Here is a 21,265-nt window from a genome sequence, read left to right as displayed (position 1 = left end):
CCTGCGACCGTAGCAGTCACGCGGCTCCAGACTGAGCGCCTAGAACTGATTGATAGAGAGTTCCGACTGCTTTTACAGAGACTTGGTAACTATGTTGAAAAGTAGTGTCTTGTATCTGTGTCACTGTGAACCACAATAAAGCATCCAATAAAAGTCTTTTGGGCTGGAGTAATAATGTGTAACTTACTCATTGAAGTATCTCCTCCTCCTCCTCCTACAACAACAACAACAACAACAACAACTGCTACTACTACTAATGCTGTTACTATCCTTGACATTACAGTAAGCCTACTCTTGGGAAAAGAAATGAAAAATATCTTGGATCAGAGAAATCGACAAAGATGTGGAACAAATCGGAAATCAGAAGAATAAAACGCTTTGTTTTGGGAATAAAACGCTGTGTTTAAGAGGACTACTAACGGAGAAGAAATAAGAAACCAGTAGTGAATCGGCTGTATGATAGTAAAATACAGCCTGGGGAGGACGTGAAATAACGCAGGAAAGGCAGGACGAACTGTCGCCTGACCCCAGCAAGCAGAGATGCCAAGAGCCTGCCGCTGTGGCTGCGACCGCTGCCACATCCGTGTGGCGGTCTCCTCGCCTCACTTGGATTCGCATGGTTGACAGGGACTCCGCCAGTCTGTGCTTCCGTAAACAACACCGCGGGAACGCGCAGCAGTACGGGCTTGCACGACCGGTGTTTACATTCTCAGTGATAATGCTTTTTGGGGTTTCGGATGGGTTCCAAATAGTATTTTTCTGTCTTGCCTTTCATCTTCTGCTCCTGAAGGCTTCCTCAGAGACTATGGAGACAGCTTATTGTTCGACGTTAAACGCTTTAAAAAGACGAATGCAGTCCACACTTTACTCGACGACCAGGTAACAGAAACAGTGGAACTGTTGTTCGTAACCACGCAGCGGTCGTCGTGCCGTCAAGTTGTCCGAGTATTAACGAACATAGCTGACTCGCTCCTACGTTACATTACATATGGAAAGAAGTCAAAGTTGCGCATTTAATTTAATATTAGTACAGTACAATGAAATTATTGAAGGTTAGGAAATATTATGCCGCTCGGGATTAGCCGAGCGGTCTTAAGGCGCTGCAGTCATGGACTGTGCGGCTGGTCCCGGCGGAGGTTCGAGTCCTCCCTCGGGCATGGGTGTATGTGTTTGTCCTTAGGATAATGTAGGTTAAGTAGTGTGTAAGCTTAGGGACTCATGACCTTAGCAGTTAAGTCCCATAAGATTTCACACACATTTGAATATTTTGATTTTTGTTAAGAAATATTATTCTATTACAATGCTAATTCTACATCTACATATACACTCCGTTAGCCACCAAGCGGTGTGTGACTGAGGGCACAATTCGGGCCAAAGTCATATTCCCCCCCTCCTCCGTTCCACTCGCGGATCGCGCGAGAAAAAACGACTGTATGAACGCCTCAGTACAAGCTCTAATTTCCCTTATCTTTGAATGGTGATCATTGCGCGATTTGAAAGTTGGTGGTAATAATTTATGCTCTACACCCTCGGCGAACATCGGATTTCGAAATTTAGTGAGCAGCCCCTTCCAAAAAATGTTTCAAATGGCTCTGAGCACTATGGGACTTGACTTCTGAGGTCATCAGTCCCCTAGAACTTAGAACTACTTAAACCTAACTAACCTAAGGACATCACACACATACATGCCCTAGGCAGGATTCGAACCTGCGACCGTAGCGGTCGCGCGGTTCCAGCTGTAGCTTCTAGAACCGCTCGGCCACGCCGGCCGGCCAGCCCCTTCCGTTTAGCGCGTCGTCTATCTGCAAGTTGTGTCCCACTTCGAACTTTCAGCGAGATTTGTAACGCCCTCACGATGGATAAATGTACCAGTCACGAATCTTGCCGCTCTTCTTTTGACCTTCTCAATTTCTTGAATCAGACCCAACTGGTAAGGGTCCCATACAGACGAACAATGCTCTAAGACTGGACGAACTAACGTATTGTACACAATTTACTTTGTTGAAGGACTGCATTGCTTCAGGATTCTACCAATAAACCGCAATCTAGAGTTCGCCTTTCCCGTTAGTTGTGTAATCTGATCATTCCATTTGAGATCATTTCGAATAGTCACACCCAGATACTTGACGGATGTTACCGTTTCCAAAGACTGGGCATTTATTTTGTACTCGTGCATTAATGGGGATTTCTAATTGCAAGATAACCTCAAACATTAAATTTAAAAGTTTCTCTGAAGATCCCCTGCAATGGAGTAGAATGAATTCTGTAATTCAGTCTTAGCCCACTCCACTTTATCTGCATGACATGTAATGTGTTCCACCAGGTAACTGAATACATGCAGCCAACTGCTTCGTGCATTAACAGGTGTCCCCCCCCCCCCCCTGTTTTTTAAAGATTGGAGCTCCCATGCGTTAAACAGCTTCAAATGTGTGACTACTTCACAAGTTAATTCATGTATTAATGGTTTCACGTCAAGCATGTAAAATATTTATGATTGAAGACAAAAAACACTAAATACATAGGTTTTATTGGTTCGAATTATTCCTGATGTTGAAGTTTGACTGCATAAACGGCGAAAATGGAATAAGCGATTTGAATTTATATTCCGTGTAAACAGGTTCTAGTTTTACAGAAATCCTTTTCTTGCTATTGCCAGTACACATTTTATATCCTCTCTACTTCGCTCTTCGGTTATTTGGCTCCCCAAACACCAAAACTCATCTACTACTTTTAGTGCCTCATTTCCTCATCTAATTCCTTCGTCATTTTCTGATTTAATTCGACCATATCCCACTACCCTTGTTTTGCTTTTGTTGATGTTTATCGTACATACTTTCAAGAAACTGTCTGCTCCGTTCTACTGCTGTTCCAAGTCATTTGATGATCCCGACAGAATTAGAATGTCATTAGTAATCTCGAAGTTCTTATCTCTCCTCCATGCATTTCAATTGCTTCTCCCAAATACTCTTTGGTTCTCTTTACTTCTCGCTCAATGTACAGATTGAATAACATCAGGGATAAGCCAAAACTTTGCATTATTGTGTATTATCCAATACTGCTCAATTTCGGCTATAAAGCGATTATCAAGTGGTAGTTCTGCATGAGAACAGGCTGGTACGCTATCCGGTCACCGGCATATGTTACTAATTTCAATGTAAAACAATGTTTTTCGAGCTTTCTCGCAATGTGATGCTTCTAGTCAACAGTGACCATAGTGTGAAGAGCGTCATTTTACGACAACAGACAGACATTACTACACTGGCAATACCGTATCCATTATCATTGGTCACAATATGGCGGCGAGCGCAAAGGACGTGTAAACAGCTCTTTGTGCGCTGATAAAACAGTTGTAAGAATTGGCGATAAACAGATATAACTACGTTACTTTTAGAGTTTTGACATAATGGGTTATACATGCGGCATGTTTGACTGTAACTTTTCGTGCAGCAGACAAGAAACGAGGAAAGGAACATGTCTCAGTGCAAGCATAACTAGAAACATCTTACGTATTTTGGCTTTTGTACTCTATGTAAGGCTTTTCTTCGAATAGTATACTCGTTATGAAGGTGCTCCTATAAGCAGAACACGCTATTTGTCATTTATAACAGTTTGTTTTATCCATTGGTGTGTTTTTACGAAAACTGTCGCCTGCTTTACACATATACGTAATGTTTTTCTCATAACATGATTCTACAATGTGTGTGTTAAACTCAACTAATACGCAAATATTGACTCAACTGTAGAACTTGTTTAGATCACGTCGTAAAGATTCATTTAGTTTCAAAAAATCGTAGTAGTATCATGCACGAACTGCTCACTAAACCTCAGGCTTTAATAAAAGACATATCTTTGCTAGTCCAGTAATGTATGCCTTTGGTTTGCACACCTATGGCTCACTCCAGATATATTTCTACCCGATGCCTTCGAACATGTTGCCTCACCTTTGCTATCAAAGTCTATTGACATTATATTCCAGTGCCAACAGTTCCAAGAGTGTTCTTGCTAGGATTCATCATATATTTGAAGTTAACGTTAACAATACCTAATGGAATAGAATGGTGACGAACAACACTGACGATGGTATTTCCATGAGCCCTAAGATCTTATAACTGACAGGATTGTTGATAAAACTGTAAAACCTATCTGAACTTGTAATGATCACTAGTAAGTGGATACTCAAAATGTATGATTTATGGCCATCAAAACTAGTACAGCAAAATTTGCTATCACATTCACTAATTATTGGTTCAGTGAATTAGGAATTTCAACCTTGAAAAACCCGAAATCTGAGGTAAATCGGCCGGCGGCTGCGGCCGAGCGGTTCTAGGCGCTTCAGTCCGGAACCGCGCTGCTGCTACGGTCGCAGGTTCGAATCCTGCCTCGGGCATGGATGTGTGTACTGTCCTTAGGTTAGTTAAAGTAGTTCTAATCTGAAGTCCTCAGATGTTAAGTCCCATAGTGCTTAGAGCCATTTGAACTTTTTTTTTTTGGTAAATCTTTTGGTGAAGCGAGGTCACTACCTTGATTTAAGACCTCGCTCTCCGTAAAATATTCATTTCCGACCATTGGTTCCTGATGTCAAAATACCTAGTCGACGACACTCTGACAATATGTACAGTTTTTATCCTAAATGATTGGGACACCTTGTATACCTTGTAGCACGTACCACACAATTGCAGGCGTAGCTGTAGCCGTGGAAGGTGTTCGTGTTATCTCGGGCCGTTGCTGCTTTTCATTCGGACCATCTCGCCCGGGTTTGTCGACGGATAGCCTGCGCGTCAGCCATGCACCGCGGAGCACAAAAAGGGGTAGAGGCAGCAGTGTTTGCCGATAGCCGGACATTGCAGGTCGCTGTCCGCCGTGTTGCGGGGTCAGTGTGCAACGGGCCGCAACGCCGTGTTCCCGATAAATTTTTCCGGTGCCTCTGACACGCTATACTCCAATCGGCGCGACTGGCTACAGGAAACACAGTCGTGCTCACGAGAGCTCGTTTCTGTTTCCCCGGGTTTAACGACCCTTCAACAGCGTCGCAATTTGAGGGGAATACTTTTCCATTGTCGATAAAGCAGGACAGATATTTTCGCGTTGTATCGATAAGATCCATGCTATCGTTTACATTCCACATCTGTATCTATGCTCTGGAAATCACTGTGAAGTTCATAACACAGAGTATTTCCAGTTGCACCAACTACTAAGGTCTGTTATCGTTACATGCGTTCACTGGGCGTGGAAAGAATGTTTATATGCCTCTGTATGCGCTGTAATCATTAATAGCCCACAACAGACTAAAACCACGAACACGCCGAACTTCAGTACTACACAATTCGACATCTACAAAATCGTGATTCGACTCACCCTCTCCTACGCAAATGTTGCGCGGCTATCCCCTCGACCTATCATCCCTCCAAAGCCTTGAATTTAATACACTGCGGCTTGCTTTCCACATCCGTTTACCTTCCCCCACGTAGATCCTCAACCATTTCATCAAATTCCCATCCTTCCTCACCTACATCGAACACCTCCACATAGCTTACGCTATTTGCGGAGTAAATTCCAATAACCCCATTGTTTTCCCGCTGATCACCAATCCTGGTATGCTACCGCTCCTTACAAACACATCCCACTACCCCTACACCTACACATATATCCTATCCCAACAAAATTCAACATATTCCCTCTCCCATACAATGAAATCCTCTCCGATATTTTTCCATGCTACCAACTGTAACTTTTCCCCACCTATCCCGCTCCACGTCAGTCCTCAGCTTTCCTCTACCCTCCTGGCCACCCATCAAACTCGTTTTCCCACTGTCCACCATGTCATCTTCCGTAGATGTCACCCAATGGCGTATATATTTACACCCAACCCTTCCTCCGTACGCAACACCCAATGTTTTCCACACTCAAGACCATTTTTCGCGGTGCATAGCCTTCAACTTTGTAGCGTATGTGCAATGCTCCATTTTAATGAACATCGCCGTTCTTTTCAACCTGTTCTAAATATCTGGGTTTTTTTCTTTATCTATTAGTGCCGGCCGGTGTGGCCGTGCGGTTCTAGGCGCTTTAGTCTGGAACCGCGTGATCGCTACGGTAGCAGGTTCGAATCCTGCCTCGGGCATGGATGTGTGTGATGTCCTTAGGTTAGTTAGGTTTAAGTAGTTCTAAGTTCTAGGAGACTGGTGACCATAGATGTTAAGTCCCATAGTGCTCCGAGCCATTTGAACCATTTTTTTATCTATTGGTTTTTTGATTTTAATTCAACCAGAAACGAAGGACAACAACATTCTAATTTACGTAAATAGCATCATACAATCATCATTTCATAGATTTGAAAACCGTTTTTACGTCTGTACCCATAAATGTATGTTGTGCACTAGCTGCGGTGCCTGACGTTATCCAGGATATTTAATATCTGCTCACAGAAAGCGACTGCTGTGTATCTTTGTTGATACTAATGGTGAATGCAGGCCGCATGGGAAACTGCAATCACTTTAAACCGAAGCCAATATTTGAATCACTGGGTGTCAACGGATGCGACGAATGAATATGCCTTCACCTCCACATTCATGAAAATCAGATTCTAGGCTTCCGGTTCTGACTTTTGCAAATGTACAGCAATTTCAAACCTAAAGTTTAGCAATAACAATTATTACATCACGGATTATGCTTTGATCCCTTTTTAAATTACAAATAAAAGTAATATATCTGTAATGCATAATGTACCTATAATCTAGCTACAAAATACATACTTTTATCATTTCACCTCATTAATTTTCTGCAAGAAATATTTTGACTCTGAAAATATGTGCGTATGCTTAAATGAATAAATATTTCATATAGTTATTAATATTTTGTATAATTGAAATATATATTTATGGCCAGCAGGGGCGAAAAAGCCACTGATTACTTAAAAAGACATACCGAATTAGCATTTCAAGCTGCGAAACTTGCCTTTCACGAGAACAAAATGAAAGTGTATTTACAGTCAGCAAAAATATAATTTTACCAAGCTCGAATAAAACTGTAAAATAAAACTCTTACCTCAAATCTTGAGGGTACCAATGTTCTTCGTCTGTCTCTCCGGAGTGTAAGCAAGCACACTATCCGCTCCGTCGACTGTTGACAAGCCACGTGAAAACCATGGCGTGTTTAAGTTAATGCCTACCACACATAGTGATTGGTCCTGCGTCTTGTTAATAGTCTTAGCAAATGCAAGTCGGATGGGAAACTGTAATCGCACGAAATCGAATGGCATATTTAAATCACTGCTTATCAACGGAATTCGAGGAATATCGCCTGCGGCATACCCACTGATGATCTTGGCCTCTATTATGATCGGCAGTGGGTTCTTCACGGCCAGTGTTGTTCCGTTACACATCGAAGGCGGGCTGTTCGGTTGTTTGATCAGCCCAAATGGCTCTGAGCACTATGGGACTTAACATCTGAGGTCATCAGTCCCCAGAACTTAAAACTACTTAAACCTAACTAACCTAAGAGCATCACACACATCGACTGTAGCGCCTAGAAGCGCTCGGCCACCCCGGCCGGCTGTTACGGTCAAGCTTTCGTTCGAGTTCAATGATACCAAATGTGATCTAGGATACTCAGTTATTGCGTTTTGTGAACAAAATGTTGCGTTTCTGAACATTCAAAGCAAGTTTCCGCCCGTTGCACCACTTAGGAATTCTACAAAGATCTGACTGAACATTTACGCACATTTTTTGAGCTAAATAACTCACTTAGGTTCCTGTTAGGCGCTTTGTAGGGAGCTTTTAAATTAAATTTTGAAAATCCATAAATCCATGAAATTACTAAGTAAGGGAATTTATCGGAACATTTAAGAAATTATATCGGTAATGACGAAATGTTAAACCCCTGTGTTTCTTCCTATTGCTTTCAATTTTTAATGAGTGATAGCGATATGCACATAAGCAGATGACGGTAGTATCGCGAACACAAGATATAAAAGGGCAGTGCATTGGCGGAGTTTTCATACTAAGATGATTCATGTGGTAAGGTTTCCGACGTGATTGTGATCGCACGACAGGAATTAACAGACTTTGAATTCGGAACGTTAGTTGGAGCTAGACATATGGGACATTCTATTTGGGAAATCGTTAGGGACTTCAGTATTCCGATATCCACCATGTAAAGAGTGTGCCTAGAATACGGAATTCCAGACAATACCTCTCACCGAGGAAAACGCAGTGGAGACGGCCTTCACTTAACGACCGAGAGGAGCGACGTTTGCGTAGAGTTATTTGTGCTCACAGACAAGCAACACTGCGTGAATAAAGGCAGAAATCAATGTGAGACGTACGACGATCGTATCCGTGAGGACAGTATGGTGAAATTTGGGGTTAATGGGCTGTGGCAGCAGACGACCGACGAAAGTGCCTTTGCCAAGAGCATGACATCACCTGCAGCGCCTCTCTTGTGCTCGTGACCATCGGTTGGACCCTAGACGCCGGCCGGTGTGGCCGAGCGGCTCTAGGCACTTCAGTCTGGAACCGTGCGACCGCTACGGTCGCAGGCTCGAATCCTGCCTCGGGCAGGGATGTGTGTGATGTCCTTAGGTTAGTTAGGTTTAAGTAGTTCTAAGTTCTAGGGGACTGATGACCTCAGATGTTAAGTCCCATAGTGCTCAGAGCCATTTGAACCACTTGGATCCCAGACGGCAGGAAAACGGTGTCCTTGTCAGATGTGTCCAGATTTCAGTTGGTAAGAGCAGGTGGTAGGATTCGTGTGTGGCGCAGACCCCCGGACCCAAGTCGTCAAAAAGGCACTATGCAAGAAGGTGGGGCTCCATAATGGTGTGGGTTGTGTTTATATGGAAAGGACTGAGCCCTCTGGTGCAACAGAACCGATTGTTGATTGGAAAGGGTTATGTCCGGCTACTTGGAGACTATTTGCAACCATTTATGGATTTCATGTTCCCTAACAACAGTGGAACTGACACCTGGCTACAGTTCTTCATGATTGGTTTGAAGAACATTCTGGACAATTCGAGCGAATGATTTGGCCGCCCTCATCGCTCGTCATGCGTCTCATCGAACATTTGTGGGACATAATCGAGAGGTCAGCTCGTGCACAGAATCCTGACCCGGGCCGGCCGCTGGTGGCCGAGCGGTTCTGGCGCTACAGTCTGGAACCGCGTGACCGCTACGGTCGCAGGTTCGAATCCTGCCTCGGGCATGGATGTGTGTGTTGTCCTTGGGTTAGTTAGGTTTAAGTAGTTCTAAGTTCTAGGGGACTTATGACCTCTGCAGTTGAGTCCCATAGTGCTCAGAGCCATTTGAACCATTTGAGCCATTCCTGACCCGGTAACACTTCTGCAATTCTGGACAGCTACAGAGGCAGCATGGCTCAATACTTCTGCAGGGGACTCCTGACGACTTGTTGAGTCCATGCCACGCAGAGCTGCTGCAGTACGCCGGGCAAAAGAAGGTCTGATACGATATTAGGGGCTAATCCATGACTTTTATCACTTCAGTGCACAACGAACGTTTTGTACCCAACTTCGACGTCTAAACCGCTCTTCTAGTTTTGGTATCACTGTACTTGCATCGCAGATTAAACCAGTAACATTTCAACATAAAGAAGACGCATGTTCTTGATTCATCCGTTGTGGAATCTTGCGGCACCTGCGGCGAAGGGATCGATGGGAGGGGAATCTAATGAAAATCACATTAGTGTACTCCGGCCTGCGGCCTTTCCTGGCCAATTTGTATTCAGCTGGCGGCTGAAAGCTTGCGCAACTGAACATCACATTGTAGCATCCTTACCGATAGTTAAATGTTGGCAGAAGGACAGAAAACAAACTGTAATTTTTATTCGATGGATGAGTAACGTAAATAACTTGATCTTCTCGACCTATGACTTTGCAACCATTATGTTTTCCTCTAGCCGACCGGTGGTTCAAAATGGCTCTGAGCACTATGGGATTTAACATCTGAGGTCATCAGTCCCCTGGAACTTAGAACTACGTAAACCTAACTAACCTAAGGACATCACACACATCCGTGCCCGAGGCAGGATTCGAACTTGCGACCGTAGCGGTCGCACTGTTCCGGACTGAAGCGCCTAGAACCGCTCGTCCACTCCGGCCGGCTAAGTCTCATAGTGCTCAGAGCCATTTGAACCATTTGTTTTCCGCTAAGTAATGAAATTTACGACACGGAAGATGTTAAATAAGCTATGCTTCTAGTAACTGACATATTAGTATTCTGATCATCTTAGGTGGAGCATTAGTAGGTGACGAATATGGTGTTAATACTTGTTGTAGAACATTTTCTCAGGTAAGTGTACAACTGTGATCCTACAGTGGTTACTATTTATGAAACATAACATTGTTTTTCGCAGTACTGTTTTACGTTTACAACTATCTTAATTAACGGCGAAAGCCAAAATACCGCCTCAACATTCATAAAATTATATTATCTATCTGCGAATTTGCAGTTATATACTGGCTAAGTAATTAGTAAGATGAAACTTCATGGCACATTAAAACTGTGTGCCGGACCAAGACTCGAACTCGGACCTTTGCTTTTCGCGGGCAAGTGCTCTACCAACTGAGCTACCCAAGCACGACTCACGTCCCGTCCTCACTGCTTTAATTCCACCAGTACCTCGTCTCCTACCTTCTAAACTTCACAGAAGCTCTCCTGCCAGGAAGTTTCATATCAGCATATACTCCGCTGCAGAGTTAAAATCTCATTCTCTAATTGGTAAGATACCTGCATGATCCATTGACCATTAGTATGACTGTTTTTTCGAAATTGTACAGAACAACTCAGTTTATAGGCTGCATATTAAAAAAAAAACCTTGTTATTATGGCTGCTTGCTGGCCACTTACAGGTTACTGAAGAGCACATAGCTTTAAATTTAGTAAGAATGAACACGTTAGTATTTAATACTAATCATGTGATACACTAAAATTTAGTTTTTCAGCTAACATTCTACGGGTTTTCAATAAACATTCGTCTACGAAAGAGAAGGAGTTTATTTTAAGTTAGATTTGTAATGTGCTTTGCTACCTTCCAGTTATTTTACGTTATTGTGTAAATGTTAAAGGATTTTTTGACAGCATGTGCCCTACTTTTTGAGACACTGACAGTTTTAGTAATGACTAAAAAAAGTAATTTTTTCTTCTAGTTTTGTTGTCATGGACGTTACTACTCTTTCCACACTGCGATTATTTATGACGAACTTAGTACCAAATATACATACTGTGATAGCACTCCGTCTTCAGGCCACAAGTGGCCCACCGGGACCATTCGACCGCCGTGTCATCCTCAGTTGAGGATGCGGATAGGAGGGGCGTGGGGTCAGCACACCGCTCTCCCGGTCGTTACGATGGTTTTCTATGACCGGAGCCGCTACTATTCGGTCGAGTAGCTCCTCAACTGGCATCACGAGGCTGAGTGCAACCCGAAAAATGGCAACAGCGCATGGCGGCTGGATGGTCACCCATCCAAGTGCCGGCCACGCCCGACAGCGCTTAACTTCGGTGATCTGGCGGGAACCGATGTATCCACTGCGGCAAGGCCGTTTCCCACGTACTGTGATGGCGCGGTTAAAATTCCCTGATTACTTTACGAGTGATCCACAAGATTATTAGCGGTGAACAGCACCTATTATCCTCACTGCTCGTTTTTTTGCAACTGATGCTTTATTTCTAAATGCTGAGTTACCACAAGCGGGTAATCCGGGTTCGAGCTCCAGTCCTGCACAAATTTTCATTGCCGTCACTCCATTATACAGCTGGTGGTTGTCCTTGTTCGCAACTGCGAATGCATTTCCTGTATGTAATTTATGCCAAGCTATGTACTGTTATGGTAGCTGACAGGCGACCAGATAGTGGGAAACATAGAGAAAATTTCTAAGTCATCTGCAATAGAATAAAGTCTCCGGAATGCAACTACAAAGAGGTCAGAGTAACGTTTGGAGCTGTTGTGACAGGACGCTAGTTGCGTTGCCACAGCAGCAGTCGCGACTCGACAGACAGCTGCAAGTGTGTGTGGCGTGGCGTGGCGTCCCTAAAGGCCGAGACTTTCCCGAACAGGCTGCCGTCGGCCGTGTGAGTCACGCGAGGCAGCCGTGCAGAGCCCGCCAACCAGACACTGATTCACCGCGTCCGCGCCCACTGCCAAGCCAAGTTGGCTCAATACGCGACTCGGGCCCGCCCAAGCTTCACAGTTTACGAGCCGTCGACGGTCCCCACAATTTATACCTGAAGAACTGCATACGTGCAGTCTTTCTATATCGACGCATATACTCTGCAAGCTAATTTATGGTGTATGGCGAAGGGTACTTTGTGCATCACTCTTACATCCCACCTTTCCTCATTTGATTATATAAAAAGCGTCTCGTTGCTCACTTTTTGCAAGGAGGCCTAATACACTACTGGCCATTAAAATTACTACACCACGAAGATGACGTGCTACAGACGCGAAATTTAACCGATAGGAAGAAGATGCTCTGATATGCAAATGATTAGCTTTTCAGAGCATTCACACAAGGTTGGCGTCAGAGCATTCACACAAGGTTGGCGCCGGTGGCGACACCTATAGCGTGCTGATATGAGGAAAGTTTCCAACCGATTTCTCATACACAAACAGCAGTTGACCGGCGTTGCCTGGTGAAACGTTGTTGTGATGCCTCATGTAAGGAGGAGAAATGCGTACCATCACGTTTCCGACTTTGATAAAGGTCAGATTGTAGCCTATCACGATTGCGGTTTATCGTATCGCGACATTGCTGCTGGCGTTGGTCGAAATCCAGTGACTGTGAGCAAAATATGGAATCGGTGGGATCAAAAATGGTTCAAATGGCTCTGAGCACTATGGGACTTAACATCTGTGGTCATCAGTCCCCTAGAACTTAGAACTACTTAAACCTAACTACCCTAAGGACATCACACACATCCATGCCCGAGGCAGGATTCGAACTTGCGACCGTAGCAGTCACGCGGTTCCGGACTGAGCGCCTAGGACCGCTAGACCACCGCGGCCGGCGGAATCGGTGGGTTCAGGAGGGTAATACGGAACGCCGTGCTGGATCCCAACAGCCTCGTATCACTAGCAGTCGAGATGACAGGCATCTTATCCGCGTGGCTGTAACGGATCGTGCAGCCACATCTCGATCCCTGAGTCAACAGATGGGGACATTTGCAAGACAACAGCCGTCTGCACGAACAGTTCGACGACGTTTGCAGCAGCATGGACTATCAGCTCGCAGACCACACTGCATCACACAGGAGGAGCGCCTGCGATGGTGTACTCAACGACAACCTGGGTGCACGAATGGCAAAACGTCATTTTTTCGGATGAATCCAGGTTCTGTTTACAGCATCATGATGGTCGCATCCGTGTTTGGCGACATCGCGGTGAACGCACATTGGAAGCGTGTATTCGTCATCGCCATACTGGCATATCACCCGGCGTGATGGTATGGCGTGCCATTGGTTACACGTCTCGGTCACCTCTTGTCGCATTGACGGCACTTTGAACAGTGGACGTTACATTTCAGATGTGTTACGACCCGTGGCTCTACCCTTCATTCGATCCCTGCGAAACCCTACATTTCAGCAGGATAATGCACGACCGCATGTTGCAGGTCCTGTACGGGCCTTTCTAGATACAGAAAATATATTGGACTGCTGCCCTGGCCAGCACATTCTCCATATCTCTCACCAATTGAAAACGTCTTGTCAATGGTGGCCGAGCAGCTGGCTCGTCACAATACGCCAGTCACTAGTCTTGATGAATTGTGGTATCATGTTGAAGCTGCATGGGCAGCTGTACCTGTACACGCCATCCATGCTCTGATTGAGACAACGGCAGATGTATCAAGGCCGTTATTTCTCAGGATCTGTGCACCCAAATTGCGTGAAAATGTGATCACACCTCAGTTCTAGTATAATATATTTGTCCAGTGAATACCCGTTTATCATCTGCATTTCTTCTTGGTGTAGCCATTTTAATGGCCAGTAGTGTATAGTCGTCTGGCATGGAGCTGAACCACGATCATCTGGGACAGATTAATATTCATTTCCATTGAACTTTTCTACAGCCATTTTTCTCGTTAATATTACTGAAGGCCTCTAGTACATTCCTACAAATTCGTTGCTTACCGTCTCAAGATTGCCTGGAGACTATGGCCTCGTGTGGTCCGTCTTATTGAGCCGAAGCCAGTGACTCCGCCGTGTTGGCCAGTCAGTCCCTGGGTAGCACGCGGCAGGTGCCCGCCGCCTGCTGGCAGCCGACGAATGCTGAGGCCACCATTATAATAACGGGCCGACCTGCGATCCTAATGAGGTGGCGAGAGCGGTCCCGATGAGATAACAAAGCAGCACCGGCCCTCGCCCTCTCTCACACTCCGGGGATGACTGTTCCCAGGGGCGCCAATTAACAGCGCGATAACGAGCTCGTCCTGCGTTTTACGTTTATCATCTTTTCACCACTCACAGAATTAAAACGTCGCCGTACTGACGCCGCTTCACCTCCGCAGCCAAATAGTCTGACTGCCACGTGCAGAAGCCGGATTCGATTCCTAGTTGAAGGGTGTTTCCTTGGGAGGTCTGGAACGGAAATCAGTCGACCTCGTGAGAGTAATTAAGGACTTGGTTGAAGAATAAGTAGCGGTTCCAGTTTGGAAAAGCCGACATTAACGACTGGGAGATCGATGTGCTAACCACACCTCCTCCTCCATCGTCTATATGACGCCGCAGGTAGAAGATGATACAGCATCGCGTGGCGCTCTGTGCCCCTTGCAAGGTGTTGGACGACTGTTCATGTCGCGCTTTGCCTAACTTCTTCGAAAGGTTACTTAAACTTGGAAGATGTTCGTTTAACAGTCACCTTTGAAATCATTACTTTCACGCGTGCTCTGAGCTGTTGCAAATACATTCTGCACTCGGGTGTTTTGATCGCTGAGCGGACCACGGTCTTTGGCTGGTAAAGTGAAAGTATAGGCGATAAACTCTAGCTCGAGCGAGCTAGCCAATCGGAGGTCTGTGTGGGCAGAGTTCTCGTTCAAGGGCAGAAAGAAGCTATATTCAGTATTACGAAATTTGATTCGCAAATTGCGAATCTAAATTGACTTCACGTTTACTATTTATCGATTACATATGAAAATTTGTGCCGGATCTGGACTATAATCCGGGTTTCTCGCTTTAGGCGAGCAGTCGTATTAATCGCTTCGGCTATCCGAGCAAGTCTCCAATACCATCCCAAACTTCCACGTGTCGCACTTGTTCATACCTCGTAAGGCTCGCATACACACTATGTGATTCCCACCAGAGGGGGACATTCGATATGACAGTCGTCTTAACCCTTCAGGGAGTGTAATACTTATTATGTAATTGTACAATGTCTGGGATGACAATTCACGTGAAATTGTGGTCCTTGAGACGCGCGTGCATGTCTGAACGAACATTATTTCACGTGAATTGTTAAGAAAAACGTTGTACAATTACGTAATAAGCTTCATTAACACTGTTTCTGTTTCCGCCTTGCTGCGGACGACTGGTGAGCCCTGTTTTCCAACACTCGTTGCAGCTGCCTTATGCACGATGTGTTTTAAAATCCAGGTTACGTTCCGATGGTCACTCTCTTGCTACAGTCTACGAGGATTACGGTGAAACCGCGACGTGCTTGGGCTGATTGACGTGATATTTTGTTCGCATTTCTTTCAGATCTACAGATGTACCTTCGTGCTAGGAGCTAACATCCGTTGTTCAGAGAAATAGATATTGTTTCATGCTCACGATACAGTGTCGGTGTTTCATTTGTCCAACTGTGAGGTTGGCCTGCTGGCTCCACTGATGTAATATTGCTCATTGTTCTAATTTTCATGTATCGTTGTCTTCTATATTAACTGATCCATCAAGAGACAATTGTAAATTTATTGTTTCCCATTCGTTATTGATTTGCTTACTAACAACAAGAACTTTCCCTAAAGTATCTGATTTATTTTCTTCCTGCTCTCATTTAGGAAATCAACGTCCTCATTACATGTCATCTGCCTATAAGGAAGGTCCGGTCCAAGCTTCCCAGTCATGCGAGGTCTGTACCGTGAATAACTGTGATCTTAGAGTCATCCGAACATTTATTCACGTCCCTGTTCATTTCCTATTGCGCAATGAAAATGTCTCCTACTCTTGAATATTTCCATTAAGCCGTGGTCAGATAGCGCTAGCAATTATTCTTTGGTCAACGTTTTGTATGAAAGGAGCACAATTTCAGGGCATTTTACTGAAGTTACGTAGTTCATATACTCAGTTCAGAAGAAAGAGAGGAGGCTTTTAAACTACCATACAACGACGTACCAAAACGCCGACGAATTACTTAAGAAATGAGCAGGTACACTTTTACTTCGGTATTTATTTCTTGTCCTCTTCCAACGCCACTATTAAGAAAGGACGATTGGCGTTTAGCATCCCGTCGACGATGAGGATATTACAGACAGAACAGAAGCTCAGACTGGTTATTATTGGGGGAAGAAACCAGGTCCATTACTCTCCAGACTACTCATTTGTTACCCGCCGTGTCTGAAGGGGGTCCTCATACGCTCAATATTTGTTGCTCATTGCTGAGTATTGCGTAATAAAATTGACTGCCTGAGATCGGTATTGACTGACTGCTCAATATATTGAAGGAGACTGCTTAACTTTAAAAATATTGCTGTTCGCTCAATATATTGTACTGTGTAAGGATTGTATTGCGCAATAAGAGGCATTTTCCGCGGAGACAGAGAGAGATTCAGTTCGCTTGGCACAAATTTTCGCAGATAACCGAGAAAAGTAAATGACAAAAGAGCATGGAGTGTTCTGGGGGATGTAAACTAAAGCACCATGCGGAGAAATGGAATTCCTGACAGTTTAGAAAACGCCAGATGGTGTGAAAATAAACAGAAATGTTTCTTTTGTTTGTAGCAGTTTCCAGAATTGGCAGATAAGATCAGGTCAACTTTCCAGTTAGCATACATGATTTTTTTCTGTTTTTCTTGCAACATACGCAGAAACAGGAGAAAGGTTGGGTGCAGACGTTTGCAAGCCGTAGAGAGAATTTTGATCAATCAAAACTGCTCCAAGAACCGACATAAAAAACAATATTGACTAAGTAATGGAGTTACGTTCGTTCATCGTCGACGAGGCGAAGACTTGTTGCCTCAGTGCGTCACTGTGCCATGTCAGACCGCGAAAATCAATGAAAAATGTTTCGATGACCATCAAATTAGTGTGCTTCTTTGGCCTGCCAACAGTCCCGAGTGAACCCAATTGAGAACTTGTGGTAAAGGCTTAAAATCTTGGTTTCATGACGGTATCCAAGTAATAAGAGGGAGTTCCTACAACGCATAATTAATTCGTGTCCGCTCCGATAGCGCCGGCACGGTAGCGTGTTCGGTCAGAAGGTTTAGCTACCCTCTGTAGTAAAAAAAAACTGAGTGAACGGATCAACGAACAACCTAAACAAGTGTCATCGGACGTACGCCACGAACAAACTGAACGAACAATATGGAACAAAATGAGACAAAAAAAAAAAAAATATAGCTGTGTGGTCAGCGTGACGGATTGCCATCCTACGGGCCCGGGTTCGAATCCCGGCTGGGTCGGAGATTTTCTCCGCTCAGGGAGTGGGTGTTGTGTTGTCTTCAGCATCATTTCATCCCCATCCGGCGCGCAGGTCGCCCAATGTGGCGTCGAATGTAATAAGACCTGCACCAAGGCGGCCGGACCTGCCCCGCAAGGGGCCTCCCGGCCAATGACGCCAAACTCTCATTTCCATTTCCACAATAAGTTCGTGGTTAACAGTGATCAAATCAGGAAGGTCTTCGACGTATGGTGGACTCGAAACCACGTAGTGTCTGGGCAGTGATTAAATCAAAAGGATATCCCACAAAGCCGGCCGGTGTGGCCTAGCGGTTCTAGGCGCTTCAGTCTGGAACCGCGCGACCGCTATGGTCACAGGTTCGAATCCTGCCTCGGGCATGGATGTGTGTGATGTCCTTAGGTTAGTTAGGTTTAAGTAGTTCTAAGTTCTAGGGGACTGATGACCTCAGATGTTAAGTCCCACAAAATTCTGAAAATATTTCAATAATTTTGTGTCAAATAATTTTTAACCTTCTGGAATGTTTGAGTTGTGCGTATTTTGTTTGATTTTTTTAAAGTCTTAATTAAAATTTTATATTTGAAATTTAGTTTTCAAGAAGTTTCCATTAAGGCATGTTTCTGAATATTGGTAGTGAATTATACTGCATATTTCAAAAAAAATAAACTCCCGAATTTAAGTGTCCAGAGTTAATGCCAGTAGTGTTCGTAACCACACGTTTTAGTCTGAGCAGCTGAATCCTAACTAGGGCCATAAGTTTGTTGCTGCCGCATAGCACGCCGCGCCGCGCTTCGACTATAACCGCTCGCCCACGTTAAGCCGGCTCTGCGTGTCTCGTTGCAGGTAAGCAGAGGCGGCAGACGACCAGACCAGCTTTCCCGAGCGCCAGGGTGACGCCAGCCGGCGGGGGCGCCGTCTTGACGCGGAGCGACGCATCGTTTCTCCTGATGCGGTAACGCCAGCTCTTGAGTCACCGGAAACGAGGTCCTCGGCCCTCGTTCCTACAGAGTCAGCTCATACGGGGGCTATTTGAAAACTGCAGCTCCGTTAGGCCGTAAACACGATGCTGGCCACTAAAACTGCAACAGCATTAAGGGTAGCAAATATCGAACTTTTATTTACAGGCCATTAAAATTGCTTCACCAAGAAGAAATGCAGAAGATAAACAAATATTCATTGGCAAATATATTATACTAGAACTGACATGAGAATACATTTTCACGCAATTTGGGTGCAAAGATCCTGAGAAATCAGGATCTGGCCGTAATAAAGGCCTTGATACGCCTGGGCATTGAGTCAAACAGATCTTGGATGGCGTGTAGAGGTACAGCTGCCCATGCAGCTTCAACACGATACCACAATTCATCAAGAGTAGTGACTGGCGTATTGTGACGAGCCAGTTGCTCGGCCACCATTGACCAGACGTTTTCAATTGGTGAGAGATCTGGACAATGTGCTGGCCAGGGCAGCAGTCGAACATTTTCTGTATCCAGAAACGCCCGTACAGGACCTGCAACATGCGATCGTGCATTATCCTGCTGAAATGTAGGGTTTCGCAGGGATCGAATGAATTGTAGAGCCACGGGTCGTAAAGAATCTGAAACGAAACGTCCACTGTTCAAAGTGCCGTCGATGCGAACAAGAGGTGACCGAGACGTGTAACCAGTGGCACCCCATACCATCACGCCAGGTGATAGGCCAGTATGGCGATGACGAATACACGCTTCCAATGTGCGTTCACTACGATGTCGACAAACACGGATGCGACCATCATGATGCTGTAAACAGAACCTGGATTCATCCGAAAAAATAACGTTTTGCCATTCGTGCACCCAGGTTCGTCGTTGAGTACACCATCGTAGGCGCTCCTGTCTGTGATGCAGCGTCAAGGGTAACCGCAGCCATGGTCTCCGAGCTGATAGTCCCTGCTGCTGCAAACGTAGTCGAACTGTTCGTGCAGATGGTTCTTGTCTTGCAAACGTCCCCATCTGCTGACTCAGGGATCCAGACGTGGCTGCACGATCCGTTACAGCCACGCGGATAAGATGCCTGTCATCTCGACTGCTAGTGATACGAGGCTGTTGGGATCCAGCACGGCGTTCCGTATTACCCTCCTGAACCCACCGATTCCATATTCTGCTAACAGTCATTGGATCTCGACCAACGCTAGCAGCAATGTCGCGATACGATAAACCACAATCGCGATAGGCTACAATCCGACCTTTATCAAACTCGGAAACGTGATGGTACGCATTTCTCTTCCTTACACGAGGCATCACAACAACGTTTCACCATGCAGCGCCGGTCAACTGCTGTTTGTGTAAGAGAAATCGGTTGGAAACTTTCCTCATGTCAGCACGTTGTAGGTGTCGCCACCGGCGCCAACCTTGTGTGAATGCTCTGAAAAGCTAATCATTTGCATATCACAGCATCTTCTTCCTATCGGTTAAATTTCGCGTCTGTAGCACGTCATCTTCGTGGTGTAGCAATTTTAGTGGCCAGTAGTGTAGAATGAATACGAGGATGGTCTGATAAGTCTAGTAAATTTACATGGAAAATGGAATATTTACCTTGTGCCTTCATGGTTGGCGAGCTTTATTATTCCAAAGATCGTATAAAGAATTTTAACAATGTACGTAATACAGTGCATTGTTGACAGCCGTCTGAAATGGATCAGTGGTTCTACTGCGATTAAAAATGGAGACAACCGAGTTCGTTGCTCTAATTCGACTGTTTCATTTGAAGGGCTAGACTGCCACAGAAATCAAAACAGAACTTGGGGAAGTTGACACGGGCTCTGCACTATCACTGAAGACCATTTACTTGCATTAAAGAATTTAAACGTGTTCCGACAAGCATGGGAGATTGAGCCGCCTCCGGCTGTCCAACTGAGGTCACCACAAAGCAAACCAATGACAAAATCCGTGATAGAGCAACGCAAGAACGCCGAATAAAATTTCGTGCGATTGGTGAGACTGTAGGCATCTCAACTGAGTGAATGCATAATAGCCTGCACGGAGAACAGGCTGCGATTGCTCACAGTCGACCAAAAGCACATCCGGCGATGTTTAATCTAAATCCGCAAGACATTTTGCGCCGATTTGTGACTGTTGATGAAACCTGGATCCACCATTATACACCAGTGTCAAAACAACAGTCAACACAATGGACAAAGGCTAGCTAAAGTGCACCCAAGAAGTGAAACATCTTTTTGTCAGCTGGTAGGGTGATGGCCACTGTTTTAATTATTTTTCTTTATTCTTTATTTTTTGAGATTACCTGGGAATAATCTTCACAGATTGCTTGGAAAAAGGCCGAACTATAACTGTACCTTCATTGACGGGTCGTTTGAAATTTGGGTTGGGTGGAAAAAGACCAAGGTGGGCACGCACTAGGAATATGCACCATCTCACACATCAGCGATAGCAATGGCGAAAAGTGTATCAATTGAACCTTGAAGCCCCTCCCGCCGAAGCTTTGAGTCCTCCCTCGGGCATGGGTGTGTGTGTTGTATTTAGCGTTAGTTGAAGTAGTGTGTAAGTCTAGGGACCGATGAACTTGAGCAGTTTGGTCCCTTAGGAATTCACACATATTTGAACATTTTGAGCCTTGAACTGACTCCTCATCTACTCTGTTCCTCAGACTTGCCCCA

At 44.9% G+C, this 21,265-nt stretch overlaps 1 protein-coding gene across 1 annotated transcript in view; it reads left to right on the top strand.

Moving 5' to 3' along the window:
• LOC126251961 (breast cancer anti-estrogen resistance protein 1) overlaps positions 1 to 21,265 on the top strand; it is a 487,115-nt gene that overhangs the window by 100,911 nt on the left and 364,939 nt on the right. The window lies entirely within an intron of this gene.

This window comes from Schistocerca nitens, chromosome 4 (assembly GCF_023898315.1).
Source record: "Schistocerca nitens isolate TAMUIC-IGC-003100 chromosome 4, iqSchNite1.1, whole genome shotgun sequence".
NCBI classification, from domain to species: domain Eukaryota; kingdom Metazoa; phylum Arthropoda; class Insecta; order Orthoptera; family Acrididae; genus Schistocerca; species Schistocerca nitens.
The sequence above is the reverse complement of the archived record's forward strand: the minus strand, read 5'-3'. Positions and strand labels throughout refer to the sequence as shown.